Consider the following 14657-nt stretch of genomic DNA (forward strand, 5'->3'; position numbering starts at 1 on the left):
CTGTCTTACATGCTTGCAGATAATGGATGAAATAAGCCCCAGTCTCCTGTGGTGCTCCCAGGCCTATTAGGACAAGGAAATTCCTGTGTAGTAAATTTTAGAGCGGTTGTCTGCTCTCAAACCCTATCTCTTGATAAGATGTTATCAATGACAATGCATGCCTGAAACTTCATTAGCAATTTTAATTTCACCCCGGTCCTGTGATCTCTCTCTGCCCCCATTTATCTTGTGATATTTTATTGCCTTGTGAAGCATGTGATCTCTGTGACCCACACTCTATTCATACACTCCCTCCTCTTTGAAAATCACTAATAAAAACTTGCTGGTTTTGCAGCTTGGGGGGCATCACAGAACCTGCTGACATGTGATGTCTCCCCCAGACATCCAGCTTTAAAATTTCTCTCTTTTGTACTCTTTCCCTTTATTTCTCAGACTGATCGACACTTACGGAAATAGAAAAGAACCTACATTGAATTATCGGGGGTGGTTCCCCTGATACCATTAAAATGCTGCCAATAGAAAGTGTTTGATATTAAAACTAGCAGACAAAGCTTTTAAAGCAGCTATTATAAATATGTTTAAAAAAATGAAAACCATCTTCAAAGAATTAAAAAAAAAAATGATGACAGTGATTCATCATAGACAGAATGCCCATAGAGAAACTAAACACTAAGAGAAACAAATGGAAATTCTGGAGTTGAAAAGTAAAAAGACTAAAATAGAAGATTTTCTAGAGGTTTTCAATAGGTGATTTGAAATGGCAGAAGAAAGCATCCATATACTTTAAGATACAGAGATAGAAATCTAAAGAACATAAAGAATATAATACATATTATCTTTTTTCAGTAAATCAATGCCTCTGTTTGGAATCCTCAGTACCAGTTTTTTGTATTTCTCAGACAGGTCAGCCTTCACACATCTCCCCTGAAACCAAAGGGCTTTTTTCAAACAATGGTCAACGATTGCCATTGCATCTTCTCTTGTCTCCATCTCAATAAAAGCCTGAATTTTCATCATCATCAATATGTAATTCTTTATTTTCCAATAAGGCTCAGCAAAGTTGAGGACAACACTGTCAGAATAGCCAGAATGGGGAAAATTGCTGTGATGTATCACATGTCCAAGCTATTGCTTTTGATCAAACTTCTGATCTGGCTCTCCTTCAGGTTTCTTTATTCTGTTATACTTCTGGGATAAATGAACTGCCAATGGCTTGCCTAATACTAATGCTGATGTGGTTGTATCATAATCCATTGTAACCTGAGCATCCTCTGTGGTTGCCATTTCAATAAATGCCTCATTAATTTTATTTAGAATCATATGATTTGAAATGACTCCAAATGGTTCTACTAGGTATCTCAAGTTTTTCCCTTATTGAAAATCCATGATGTGAACAACTCTGCTAGTTTCCACTCTGCCTTTTTGCATGTGTCTAGGTCCTTGCAGGTTTCTATTCCCAGCACCCAGATTTCCTCTTGGTCCAACTGTTGGTCCCCCAAGATGAAATGAGGAAGGTGGAGGGTCTTAGAATTCCTGGCACTGGATTTGTAGACTACTGCAACATGAATGGATCACCCATTGTGTGTCCTGTATCATTGTTAGGATTCCATTCTGGGTAGATTTCAAGAAGAAGCTGGCATCGATGACTATGACTTGCTCCATTGATATGCTGACTCCACTCCTTATTAGAATGAACTGGCAACTCACATATAGAGCACAGATGGGGATATCCCTTTGGTAAGAGTCTATGGAAGTCTTCAATATTGCTACTTGGAGGAGCGCCCCTCTTTTTCTCAAAGAGAGATCTCTCTTGTAAGGGGCCAGGACCACATCCCATTCTCTCATATTCACTGTCAAATTTATGATAATTATGTGAGATCTCACCAGAAAAAGAATCATCACTACACCTTTCTCCATCTCTTAATCTGTCATCTTCATAATTCATTCTGTCATAATAACCAGATTCTTGAGAATGACTTCCATGGTCATAATCAATCACTGGGTTAAGACTAGGAACACGATCATCAAAACTCTTCTAAAGTGCCTTTCTTTTCTTCCCAGTCATCCTTAGGTACTGTGTATGGTGGCTCCCGTGTAGCAGACCTGCCATCTGTACCATAACTCAAGGTAGGGCCTTCTTCAGTTCTCCTCCTTTCAAGCTGTAGAAGGATTTGGGGCAAATTCTCAGGAGTAATCTTGTCCTCTGGATAATGATTCAGTTCATCTAAATCTCTAGCAAACAGACCAAAGCTGGCCAAAATGTTACTGGCCTGGTCTGCATCTCCACAGTGTTGAGAAGATAAAGGGAGTGGACCTCTACTTCCAATGTTAAATATAGACTGCAAATGATGGGAAGAAGTACTAGCAGAAGACAGTGCACTATGAGCTCCTTGTTGATTCAATGAAGAACCCATTCCAAGATTCATTAAACTAGCAAGGCACGCAGTACCCTGGTCTATCCTTTCAAGAGATGCTGGCATACTTAAAATACTGGGTAGCAGCAGCAGGAAGGCCTATTTCTGCCGCAGACAGGTCATGCCCATGACCCTGTGAGTCCCTACTGAGAGATGACTGCTGGAATGACTTGGACTTCTTAGAACTAGCTCTTGTCTATTTTATAGATTAAAAAACATTTTTTTTTAAGACGGCCAAAAAGAAAGCTCAAACTAGAAAGCTAGGTTAACTTTGCTTCAAAAAATTGTAATGCCAAGAAAAAGGATCAATAAGGACTGCAGAATCTTCTTCAAGTGGAGCACCAGCAGACAACTCTCCCAGAGAGCTGATCGCGGCGGCTCCTACAATCCGCCGCAGCAACGGTGCTGGCGAGAGGTGGCAGCAGCGGCTGCAGCCCAAGAACTCTCCAGATGACAAAGAATCTCCAAGTGACAAGAAATCCAAGATGGTTCGCAGAAGACTGAAAGTTCAACCGAAGGTAAAGAACAAGAAGAGAAGTCCGGTGAAGACGGTGAGAAAGACACAAAGGATGACCAGACAGAGCAAGAACCTAATATGCTTCTTGAATCTGAAGATGAGTTACTTGTAGATGAAGAAGCAGCAGCTGCACTGCTAGAAAATGGCACTTCAGTGGGAGACGAGACCGATCTTGCTAATTTAGGTGATGTGGCTTCTGATGGGGAAAAGGCACCTTCAGATGCTGTGAAAAAAGATGCAAGTGCTTCAGCAGCAGCAAAGAAAAAAACTTAAAAAGTGTCGTTTCCCAGGGAGTATGGAAGGATTTGTCACTCTGGATGAGGTTGGTGATGAGAAAGATTCGGAACTTCAGAAACTTCGTAAATAGGTCATGGCATTTAAATCTGGTGACAGAAATGATAGGTTGGTTGAAATTAAGGTGGACAAGATCGAGGCACTTGATCAAGAAAATGAAGCAGCGTTGGAAAATGGAATTAAAAATGAGGAAAACACAGAACCAGGTGCTGAATCTTCTGAGAACGCTGATGATCCCTACAAAGATACAAGTGAAAATGCAGATGGTCAGAGTGATGAGAACAAGGAGGACTATACAATCCCAGATAAGTATAGAATTGGACCGTATCAGCCCAATGTTCCTGTTGGTATAGACTATGTGATACCTAAAACAGGGTTTTACTGTAAGCTGTGTTCACTCTTTTATACAAATGAAGAAGTTGCAAAGAATACTCATTGCAGCATCCTTCCTCGTTATAAGAAATTAAAGAAATTTCTGAATAAATTGGCAGACAAACGCAGACAGAAGAAGGAAACAAGATGTGCAAGAAATTTGATGATTTCAAAGAAAATAATGGTTCTTTGTTTTTAATGTTAACCTTTTTAAAATACAATACTGATAGAAGAAAACTATTGTACTCTTTTGTTTTAGTGGAGAAATAATAGATGTCTGTTCATGTGTTAAGTGTTATAGCAAAAAAAAAAATACACATATGGTTAAGTTAATGAATATTTTTTGTTTTATCAGAATGACAACAGACAGAAGTACTTGGTAGAGATTGACTTCCTAAGCTACTTAAGACAACTTGCACCATTAAGAAAAAAAATGAAGAACCATTTGGAAAAATGAAATTCAGTAGTTCCAAGTTTCAAAGAAATGTCAACATTTTATTCCATTCAATAAAGAACAAAACCAATAGTATTTTTGTTACTTTCATCTGAAACATTCCATGTTTTAATCTGAGCCTTGCAGACTTTCATTTGGAGTTTGAACGTGTTTTGGTTGCATTTCATTTTTGGAGAACTTCATTAACGTGAGATTGGCAATTCAAATGCAGGTGCAGTTTTCTGTTAATGTCATGCTATTGTTTGGGTAATAAGAAATATTAAGTAATTGCCTTTAGACTTTGTAATCTTTCCCTTGAGTTCCTGCTAGATTTCATATTCTAGTAGCCAATGTATTTTCAGTGAAATATAAAAATATTCCCGTTCTCTTTGACCAGTATTAATTTTTGAGATCTTATTGCTTGTCATTTGATTCCTGTCATACATCTCTGGTATAAGCAACATTTGATTTTTGAAGTGTGTAACCATCTCTTCATATTTTCAAGAGGTAATTTTACATTTCTGCATTTTAAAAACGGTTTGGCCATAATCCTAGATGCACACTTCTAATTTATGTACCTGCACATGTGACCTTTGTGAACTGAAACTTGCATGTAAAATTTGTGTTTACTTGTAACTTTCTGGTTATATACTGTTTATATCTGTGGATTCAAGTTACTGAAGTGAATACCAATAAAAAGAAAATCCCTGGGTCATGTTCACTGGTTATACATGTTTGGAATGTTAACCAAAAAAAAAAAAAAAAAAAAAAAGAAAAGAAAAGAGAAAAAAGAATATAATATATATTAAGAAAAATTAACAGTATTTCAGAAACCTGTGAGACAAAGAATCTAATTTTAAAAATGGGCAAAGGATATGAACACTTCACTGGAGAATATATCTCAGTTTTAATAAGTACATGAGAAGATGCCCATTTAATCATTAAGAAAATGCTAATTTGAACTATAATGAGCTAGCATTATATACTTATGAGAATGAGACACAAGATATCTCTTCTCATATACTTAATAGAAAAGACAAATATAATAAGTGTGAATAATGTGGAGAAACTACAACCTTCACTCATTGCTTTTGGGAATATTCAGTTATTCAGTCATCTTAAAAAGAGTTTCACATTTGTCCAAAAAAATTAAACATAAATTTACCATATATCCCTTAGTAAATGCCCCTTTATTCAATTTTTGGGATTTCCACAAAAGAAATAAAAATATATGTCCATAGAACATTCTTGTATGTCACTGTTTGTATTAGGGTCCTCTAGAGGGACAGAACTAATAAGATATGCATGTATATGATAGGGAGTTTATTAAGGAAGATTGACTTACACGACCAAAAGGTAAAGTCCCATGATAGTCTGCTTGCAAGTTGAGGAGCAAGGAAGCCTGTAGTGGCTCAGTCTGAATCCCCAAACCTCGTAAGTACTGAAGCCAAATTGGAGACTTCAGTCTGTGGCCAAAGGACTGAGAGCCCCTGTTGGTGTAAGTACAAGAGCCCAAACGCCGAAGGACTTGGGGTCTGACGTTTGAGGGCAGGAAGCATTTGACAGGGGAGAAATAGGCAGGCCAAAAGACTCAGCAAGTCTGCTATTCCATCTTCTCCTGCTTGCTTTATTCTAGCCATGCTGGCAGCTGATTAGATGGTGCCCATCCAAATTGAGGGTGAGTCTGCCTCTCTCAGTCCACCGACTCAAATGTTAATCTCTTTGGAAATACCTCAAAGACACACCCAGGAACAGTACTTTGCATCTTTCAATCCAATCAAGTTGATACTCAGTATTAACCATCACAGTATCCACAGTATCCAAAATAGTATTGTTTCTTACAGTTCCAAAAAAGGCATTATCCAAATTATCAATATTCATTTCAAATATTTCATTCATGAAATACTCATCTACTTAACTCAATTAAACTAAAAAATATACAATTGTTTATAAGGAGATCTGTTCTCACTATGATGAAAAGCATTTGACATGAAAAAATAGTCCAAACAACTTCAGTAAAGTCAAATATTTTTAAATTAGGTGCCTATATTTTTTATACTTACCATAATCCTTAAATTGCTAGAACTTTTAAGTAAAGTGGGAGTGGTGACTTACATCTTAATTCCAGCACTTTGGAAGGTAAATGGGTGAACTGATAAGTGGATGAACAAAACGTGGCATAACTAAATGATAGTGTATTATTAAGCAATAACAAGAATAAATTATGCATACATTGTGTTATATGAATGAATCTCAGAAACATTAAGTGAAAGGGGCCAGGTGCAAAGGACTCTCAAATGATAACTTTTTAATAAAATGTCCAGAAAGGCAGATTTATATAAACAAAAAGCAGAGAGAAGAATCAAATAGACACAATAAAAAATGATAAATGGGATATCACCACCGATCCCACAGAAATACAAACTACCATCAGATAATACTATAAACATCTCTACTCAAATAAACTAGAAAATATAGAAGAAATGGATAAATTCCTGGACACATACACCCTCCCAAGACTAAACCAGGAAGAAGTTGAACACGTATGTTTATTGCTGCACTATTCACAATAGCAAAGACTTGGAATCAACCCAAATGTCCATCAATGATAGACTGAATTAAGAAAATGTGGCAGATACACACCATAGAGTACTATGCAGCCATAAAAAAGGATGAGTTCACATCCTTTGTAGGGATATGGATGAAGCTGGAAACCATCATTCTCAGCAAACTATCGCAAGAACAGAAAACCAGACACCGCATGTTCTCTCTCATAGGAGGGAATCGAACAATGAGAACACTTGGACACAGGATGGGGAACATCACACACTGGGGCCTGTTGTGGGGTGGGGGGAGAGGGGAGGGATAACATTAGGAGATATACCTAATGTAAATGATGAGTTAATGGGTGCAGCACCCCAACATGGCACATGTATACATATGTAACAAACCTGCACATTGTGCACATGTACCCTAGAACTTGAAGTATAATTAAAAAAAAAAAAAAAGTAGATTAGGGGTTGCCTCTGGTTGAGGATAGAAACAGGAACTGACTAAAAAGGCACAGAAATGAACTTTTTTGTGTGATGTAAATGTCCTAAAAATGGACTATGGAGATCATTTTGTCAATCTATAAATTCTCTAAATGTCACTGATTTTCAATGAGTGAATTTTATGGTATGTAAATTATATCTCAATCAAGATATATAAAAATGAAAACATCCAAATAAAAGGAAAACAATTTGAACATACCATGACTCAGAATGTAGCTATTTACATTCTTTCTCTGAGAAAAATCATTAAATATGTATATACATGAAATGAAAATTCAGTCAGAAGAGAAATCCTGTGGGAAGGAAGAATAAATGATACAGGAGATTATGTAAAATACTCCCCTCTGTTTTTTATATCTTTTCATTTATCTGTCTCTAGCCTTCTGTCCACTCATCCATCCACCTTTCCATCTATATCACTATATTGAACTCTGTAGAGTACTTTCAATAATACTGCATTTTTCTCCCATGACTACCTTCAAAAATACAGTTTCATATCTTTCCTTACTCATTAGAGAAAACTTCAGCAGGTCCTCTAGCTGATGAATTACTTTCAACTACGTAAGTAGTCTAATAGGTATTAAAAAGTACAAAACCTCAATAAAAACCTAAGTCTCAAATCCACTTATAACTTCTTTATTTTATTTACTTCTTTTGAGTTGGAGTCTTGCTCTGTAACTCAGTCTGGAGTGGAGTGGCAAGATTAGGGCTCACTGCAGCCTCCAACTCCCAAGCACGTGACAACCTGCCCACCTAAATTTGTGGAGTTTTGGTGGAGATATGATTTGGCCATATAACTCAAACTGATCTCAATCAGATTGAGGTTGAGCCAGATCTGATCTTACCCAGATTGAGACTCCTGAGCTCAAGCAATCCACCTGCCTTGGCCTCCCAAAGTGCTGGGAATTAAGGTGTAAGTCACCACTCCCACTTAAAAATTCTAGCAATTTAAGGATTATAGTAAGTATAAAAAATATAAGTAGCTAATTTAAAAATATTTTACTGAAGTTGTTGGGACTATTTTTGCATGTCAAATGCTTTTAATCATAGTGAGAACAGATCTCCTTATAAGCAATTGTACATTTTTTAGTTTAATTGAGTTAAGTAGATGAGTATTTCATGATCAAATTTAGATTTTCTAGAAGGGATAGCCTCAATATTAGAAATTCAAACACATAATTCATTCCATCAAATTATTATTTTTAAAATAGAACAATTAGAGCTATCTCTATTCCATATATAGTAAAGAGTTAATGGTTTTTTAGAAATAACCTGTTTGTTTTAAACAGAGAGCAAATGAATCATCATGGTATGAAAAAAGCTAATAGCCTCTTTAGAATTTAGGGAAAACATGTACTGAATGAATCTCTTTAACATTCACTAACTCTGTATCTAAGACCACTAGACACTGATAATAACATAACCTAATTTTGTTCAAAACTTCAACCTAAGAAAAAATACATACTGAATTATAGCAAAAGAGAAGAATGGGATCTACTGAAATATTTTCCTCCAGACTAAACTCTTAGTCTCAGCTTCAGACCTACAATTTTGTTATAGATTTTACTGGATTTAATGGAGAAAACAAAGCTAAAGGAGCATTGTTTTTGTTTTCTACTTTTGCATAACAAATGTACCCAAGACATAGAGGCCTAAAAAATCACATTTATTATCTCCCAATTTCTATAGTCAGGAATCCAGACATGATTTAGTTGGATACTCTGTTGTAGGGTTTCTCACAAGGATACAAATATAATGTTGGCTGGGCTATGATCTCATTAAAAGGCACAGTAAGCTCGTTCATATGGTTGTTATTCCTCAAGGGTTATTGTAATTAAGGACACAATTCCTCGCTGGCTGTTGGCCGGAGGCCACCTTAAGTTCCTTGTGACATGGATCTCTCCATACAACACAGTGTGATATAGAAAGTGTGAGCAAACAGAGGCATAGTTTTTATAGACGTGTTTCAGAAGTGAAATGACAAATTTTTCACATCTTATTTTTAAAAGCAAGTTACAAGGTCTGGCCCACACACGAGTGAAGTGGGTTGTGTGAATGCATTGGATACCAAAAAGCAAGCAAAAATTATTGGGAGTCATTTTGAAGCTGATTAGCATAAACCCCTGTGATAATAAAATTTAGTACTTATTTCCTAGGCATTCTTGGTACCCTGTATCTAGATAGAGTGCCTTCATCCATGTAGACTGCTATGGTAAAAATACCATAGACTGGGTGACTTATAAACAGAAACTTATACTCATAGTTCTGGAGGACAGGGAGTCTAAGAACAAGGTTTCAGCAGGTTTGATGTTTGGTGAGGGCGTGCTTCCTGGTTCACACATGAGTATCTTCTCACTATGTCTTCACTTTACAGAAGGGGCAAGTCAGCTTTTAACTCAACTTGTAGAAGTTAATTTTCATATTTATTAAAATATTAATTTCATTATAGGTATTTATACTCATATCCAATTAATAGTTTAAAATTTTATCATGAATTGATTTTTTGAAATTATTTCAAATACTATATTTCTATCATGATTTTCCAAAATTATTTTCTTCTCTTTGATTTGATCTATCTAAAAGACTCATTATTACTTTTTGAAATCTATAATTTTTCAATCTCCTATTAATTCACTTTTATGATATAGGACTTGTATTTACAAATGATTGTGTTTGATCAGAAAAGTTATACTTCTGTGTACTATAATGTACACAGTGGGCTGGCAAGATGGGTGAATAGGAACAGCTCCAGTCTGCAGCTCCCAGCAAGATCAATGCGAAAGGCAGGTGATTTCTGCATTTATAACTGAGATACCTGGATCATCTCATTGGGACTGGTTGGACAGTGGGTGTAGCCCATGGAGGGCGAGTCGAAGCAGGGTGGGGCATTGCCTCACCCAGGAAGCACAAGGGGTTGGAGAATTTCCCTCCCATAGACAAGGGAAGTCATAAGAGACTGTACTGGGAGGAATGGTGCACTCTGACACAGATGCTGCACTCTTCCCACAGTTTTCACAACCAGAAGTCCAGGAGATTCCCTCTGGTGCCTACACCACCAGGGCCCTGGGTTTCAAGCACAAAACTGGACAGTCATTTGGGCAGACACTGAGCTAGCTGCAGAAGATTTTTTTTTTTTCATACCACAGTGGCACCTGGAATGCCAGCAAGACAGAACTATCCACTCCCCTGAAAAGGGGGCTGAAGTCAGGGAGCCAAGCGTTCTGGCTCAGTGGGTCCCACCCCCACGGAGCTCAGCAAGCTAAGATCCACTGGCTTGAAATTCTTGCTGCCAGCACAGCAGTCTGAGGTTGACCTGGGACACTCAAGCTTGGTAGGGGGGGTGAGGGTTCACCATTGCTGAGACTTGAGTAGGCGGTTTTACCCTCACAGTGTAAATAAAGCTGCCAGGAAGTTCAAACTGGGTGTAGCCCACTGCAGCTCAACAAGGTTGCTGTGGCCAGACAGCCTCTCTAGATTCCTCCTCTTTGGGCAGGGCATCTCTGAAAAAAAAAAAAAAAAAAGCAACAGCCTCAGTCAGGGACATGTAGATAAAACGCCATCTCCCTGGGACAGAACACTTGGGGGAAGGGGTGGTTGTGAGCACAGCTTCAGCAAACTTAAACATCCCTGCCTGAGAACTCTGAAGACAGCAGCAGATCTATTAGCACAGCTCTGATAAGGGACAGACTGCCTCCTCAAGTGGGTCCCTGAACCCCATGTATTCTAAGAGACACCTCCCAGTAGGGGCCCACAGACATCTCATACAGGAGAGCTCTGGCTGGCACCTGGTGGGTGGCCCCCTGGAAAGAAGCTCCAGAGCAAGAAACAGGCAACAATCCTTGCTGTTCTGCAGCCTTTGCTGGTGATACCCAGGCAAATAGGGTCTGGAATGGACCTCCAGCAAAATCCAGCAGACCTACAGCAGAGGGGCAGCAAAATCCAGCAGACCTACAGCAGACGGGCCTGAGCTTTAGAAGGAAAACTAACAAACAGAAATGAATAGTTTCAACATCAACAAAAAGGATGTCCACTCAGAGACCCCATCCAAAGTTCACCAACATTAAAGACCAAAGGTAGATAAAACCACGAAGATGAGGTGAAATCAGTGCAAAATGGCTGAAAATTCTAAAAAACATAGAATGTCTCTTCTTCTCCAAAGGATCAAAACTCCTCACTAGTAAGTACACAAAACTGGACAGAGAATGAGTTTGCCAAATTGACAGAAGTAGGCTTCAGAAGATGGGTAATAACAAAGTACTCTGAGCTAAAGAAACATGTCTCAACCCAATGCAAGGAAGCTAAAAGTCTTGAGAAAAGGTTAGCTGAATTGCAAACTAGAATCACCAATTTAAAGAAGAACATAAATGACATGATGGAGCTGAGAAACACAGCACGAGAACTTCATGAAGCATACACAAGTATCAAAGTATCAATAGCTGAATTGATCAAGTGGAAGAAAGGATATGAGAGATTGAAGATCAACTCAATGAAATAAAATGAGAAAACAAGATTAGAGAAAAAAGAGTGAAAATAAATGAACAAAGCCTCCAAGAAATATGGAACTATATGAAAAGACCAAATCTACAATGGGTGTAGCTGAGAGTAACAGGGAGAATGGAATCAAGTTGGAAAACACTCTTCAGGATATTATCCAGAGTACTTCCCAAACCTAGCAAGGCAGGCCAACATTCAAATTCAGGAAATACAGAGAACACCACAAAGATACTCCTCGAGAAGAGCAACCCCAAATACACCTAATATTCAGATTCATCAAGGTTAAAATGAAGGAAAAAATGTTAAGGGCAGCCAGAGACAAAAGTTGGGTTACCCACAAAGGGAAGCCCATCAGACTTAACAGTGGATCTCCCTGCAAAACCCCTACAAGCCAGAAGAGAGTGGGGGCCAATATTTAACATTCTTAAAGAAAATAATTTTCAACCCAGAATTTCATATCCATCCAAACTAAGCTTCATCAGCAAAGGAGAAATAAAATTCTTCATAGAAAAGCAAATGCTGAGAGAATTGTCAACACCAAGTCTGCCTTACAAGAGCTCCTGAAGGAAACACTGAACATGGAAAGGAATAACCAGTACCAGCCTGTGCAAAAACATACCAAATTGTAAAGACCATTGACACTATGAAAAAACTTCATCAATTAACAGGCAAAATAACCAGCTAGCATCATAATGACAGGATCAATTTCACACATAACAGTATTAACCTTAAATGTAAACTGGCTTAATGCCCCAGTTGAAAGACACGGACTGGTAAATTGGGTAGAGTCAAGACCCATCAGTGTGCTATATTCAGGAGACCTGTCTCACATGCAAAGACACACATAGGCTCAAAATAAAGGGAGGGAGGAACATTTACCAAGCAAATGGAAAGAAAGAAAAAAAAAAGGAAGGATTACAATCCTAACTATCCTAAATATATATGCACCTAAGACAGGAGCACTCATATTCATAAAACAAGTTCTTAGAGACCTACAAAGACAGTGAGATTCACACACAATAATAGTGGGAGACTTTAACACCCCACTGTCAATATTAGACACACCAATGAGACAGAAAATTAACAAGAATATCCGGGACTTGAACTTAGCTCTGGACCAAGCGGACCTAATAGACATCTACAGAACTCTCCACCCCTAATCAACAGAATATACATTCTTCTCAGCATCACATTGTACTTATTCTAAACTTGACCACATAATTGGAAGTAAAACACTCCTCAGAAAATGTAAAAGAAAGGAAATCATAAAAAAATCATCTCTCAGACCACAGCACAATCAAATTAGGACTCAGATTAAGAAACTCACTCAAAGCCACACAACTATGTGAAAATGGAATAACGTGCTCCTGAATGACTACTGGGGTAAATAATGAAATTAAGGCAGAAATAAAGATGCTCTTTGAAACCAATGAGAACAAAGACACAACATACCAGAATCTCTGGGACACATTTAAAGCAGTGTGTAGAGGGAAATTATAGCACTCAATGTCCACAAGAGAAGGTAGGAAAGATCTAAAACTGACACTCTAACATCACATTTAAAAGAACAAGAGAAAGAGGGCAAACAAATTCAAAAGTTAGCAGACACAAGAAATAATTATGATCAGAGCAGAACTTAAGGAGACAGAGACAAAAAAAAAAAAAAAAAAAAAAAAAAAAAAGCCCGTCAAAAAAGTCAATGAATCCGGAGCTGGTTTTTTGAAAAGATCATCAAAATAGATACACTACCAGCCAAACAAATAAAAAAAAAAAGAGAAAAAATCAAACAGATGCAATAAAAATGATAAAGGGGATATCACCACTGATCCCACGGAAATACAAACTACCATCAGAGAATACTATAACCACCTCTATGCAAATAAACTAAAAAATCTAGAAGAAATGGATAAGATCCTGGACACATACACCCTCCCAAAACTAAACCAAGAAGAAGTTGAATAGCTTAATAGACCAATAACAAGCTCTGAAACTGAGGCAACAATTAATAGCCTACCAACCAAAAAAAGTCCAGAACCAGGTGGATTCATAGCCAAATTCTACCAGAGATATGAAGAGGGGCTGGTACCATTCCTTCTGAAACTATTCCAAACAATAGAAAAAGAAGGAATCCTTCCTATCTCATTTTATGAGACCAGCATCATCCTAATACCAAAACCTGACAGAGACACAACAAAAAGATAAAATTTCAGGCCAATATCTCTGAAGAATATTGATGTTAAAATCCTCAATAAAATACTAATAAACTGAATCCAGCAGCACATCAAAAATCTTGCTCACCATGATCAAGTCGGCTTCATCCCAGTGATGAAAGACTGGTTCAACATATGCAAATCAATAAAATAATCCATCACATAAACAGAACCAATGACAAAAACTACACAATCATCTCAACAGATGCAGAAAAGGCCTTCCACAAAATTCAACAGCCTTCATGCTAAAAACTCTCAGTAAACTAGGTATTGATGGAACTTATATCAAAATAATACGAGCTATTTATGACAAACCCACAGCCAATATCATACTGAAAGGGTAAAAACGGGAAGCATTCCCTTTGAAAACTGGCACAAGACAAGGATGCCCTCTCTCACCACTCCTATTCAACATAGTATTGGAAGTTCTGGCCAGTGCAATCAGGCAAGAGAAATAAATAAAAGGTAATAAACTAGGAAAAGAGGAAGTCAAATTGTCTCTGTTTGCAGATGACATGATTGCATATTTAGAAAACCCCATCATCTCAGCCCAAAATCTCCTTAAGCTGATAGGTAACTTCAGCCATCTGAGGATGCAAATCAATGTGCCAAAATCACAAGCATTCCTATAGACCAATAACAGGCAAAGAGCCAAATCATGAGTGAACTCCCATTTATAACTGCTGCAAAGAGAATAAAATACCTAAGAATACAACTTACAAGAGGTGTGAAGGACCTTTCAAAGGAGAATTACAAACCACTGCTCAAGGAAATAAGAGAGGACAAAACAAACAGAAAATCATTCCTTACTCATGGATAGGAGGAATCAATATCATGAAAATGGCCATACTGCCCAAAATAATTTATAGA

General features: G+C 37.6%; 2 pseudogenes; one reads left to right on the plus strand and one right to left on the minus strand.

The window, feature by feature from the left end:
* Nucleotides 1-804: 804 nt before the first annotated feature.
* Nucleotides 805-2607, minus strand: LOC696164 (matrin-3 pseudogene; annotated as a pseudogene).
* A 96-nt stretch (nucleotides 2608-2703) lies between these two features.
* On the plus strand, nucleotides 2704-3796 carry LOC696051 (matrin-3 pseudogene; annotated as a pseudogene).
* Nucleotides 3797-14657: the final 10861 nt, after the last annotated feature.

This window comes from Macaca mulatta, chromosome 1 (assembly GCF_049350105.2).
Source record: "Macaca mulatta isolate MMU2019108-1 chromosome 1, T2T-MMU8v2.0, whole genome shotgun sequence".
In the NCBI taxonomy this organism is placed as follows: domain Eukaryota; kingdom Metazoa; phylum Chordata; class Mammalia; order Primates; family Cercopithecidae; genus Macaca; species Macaca mulatta.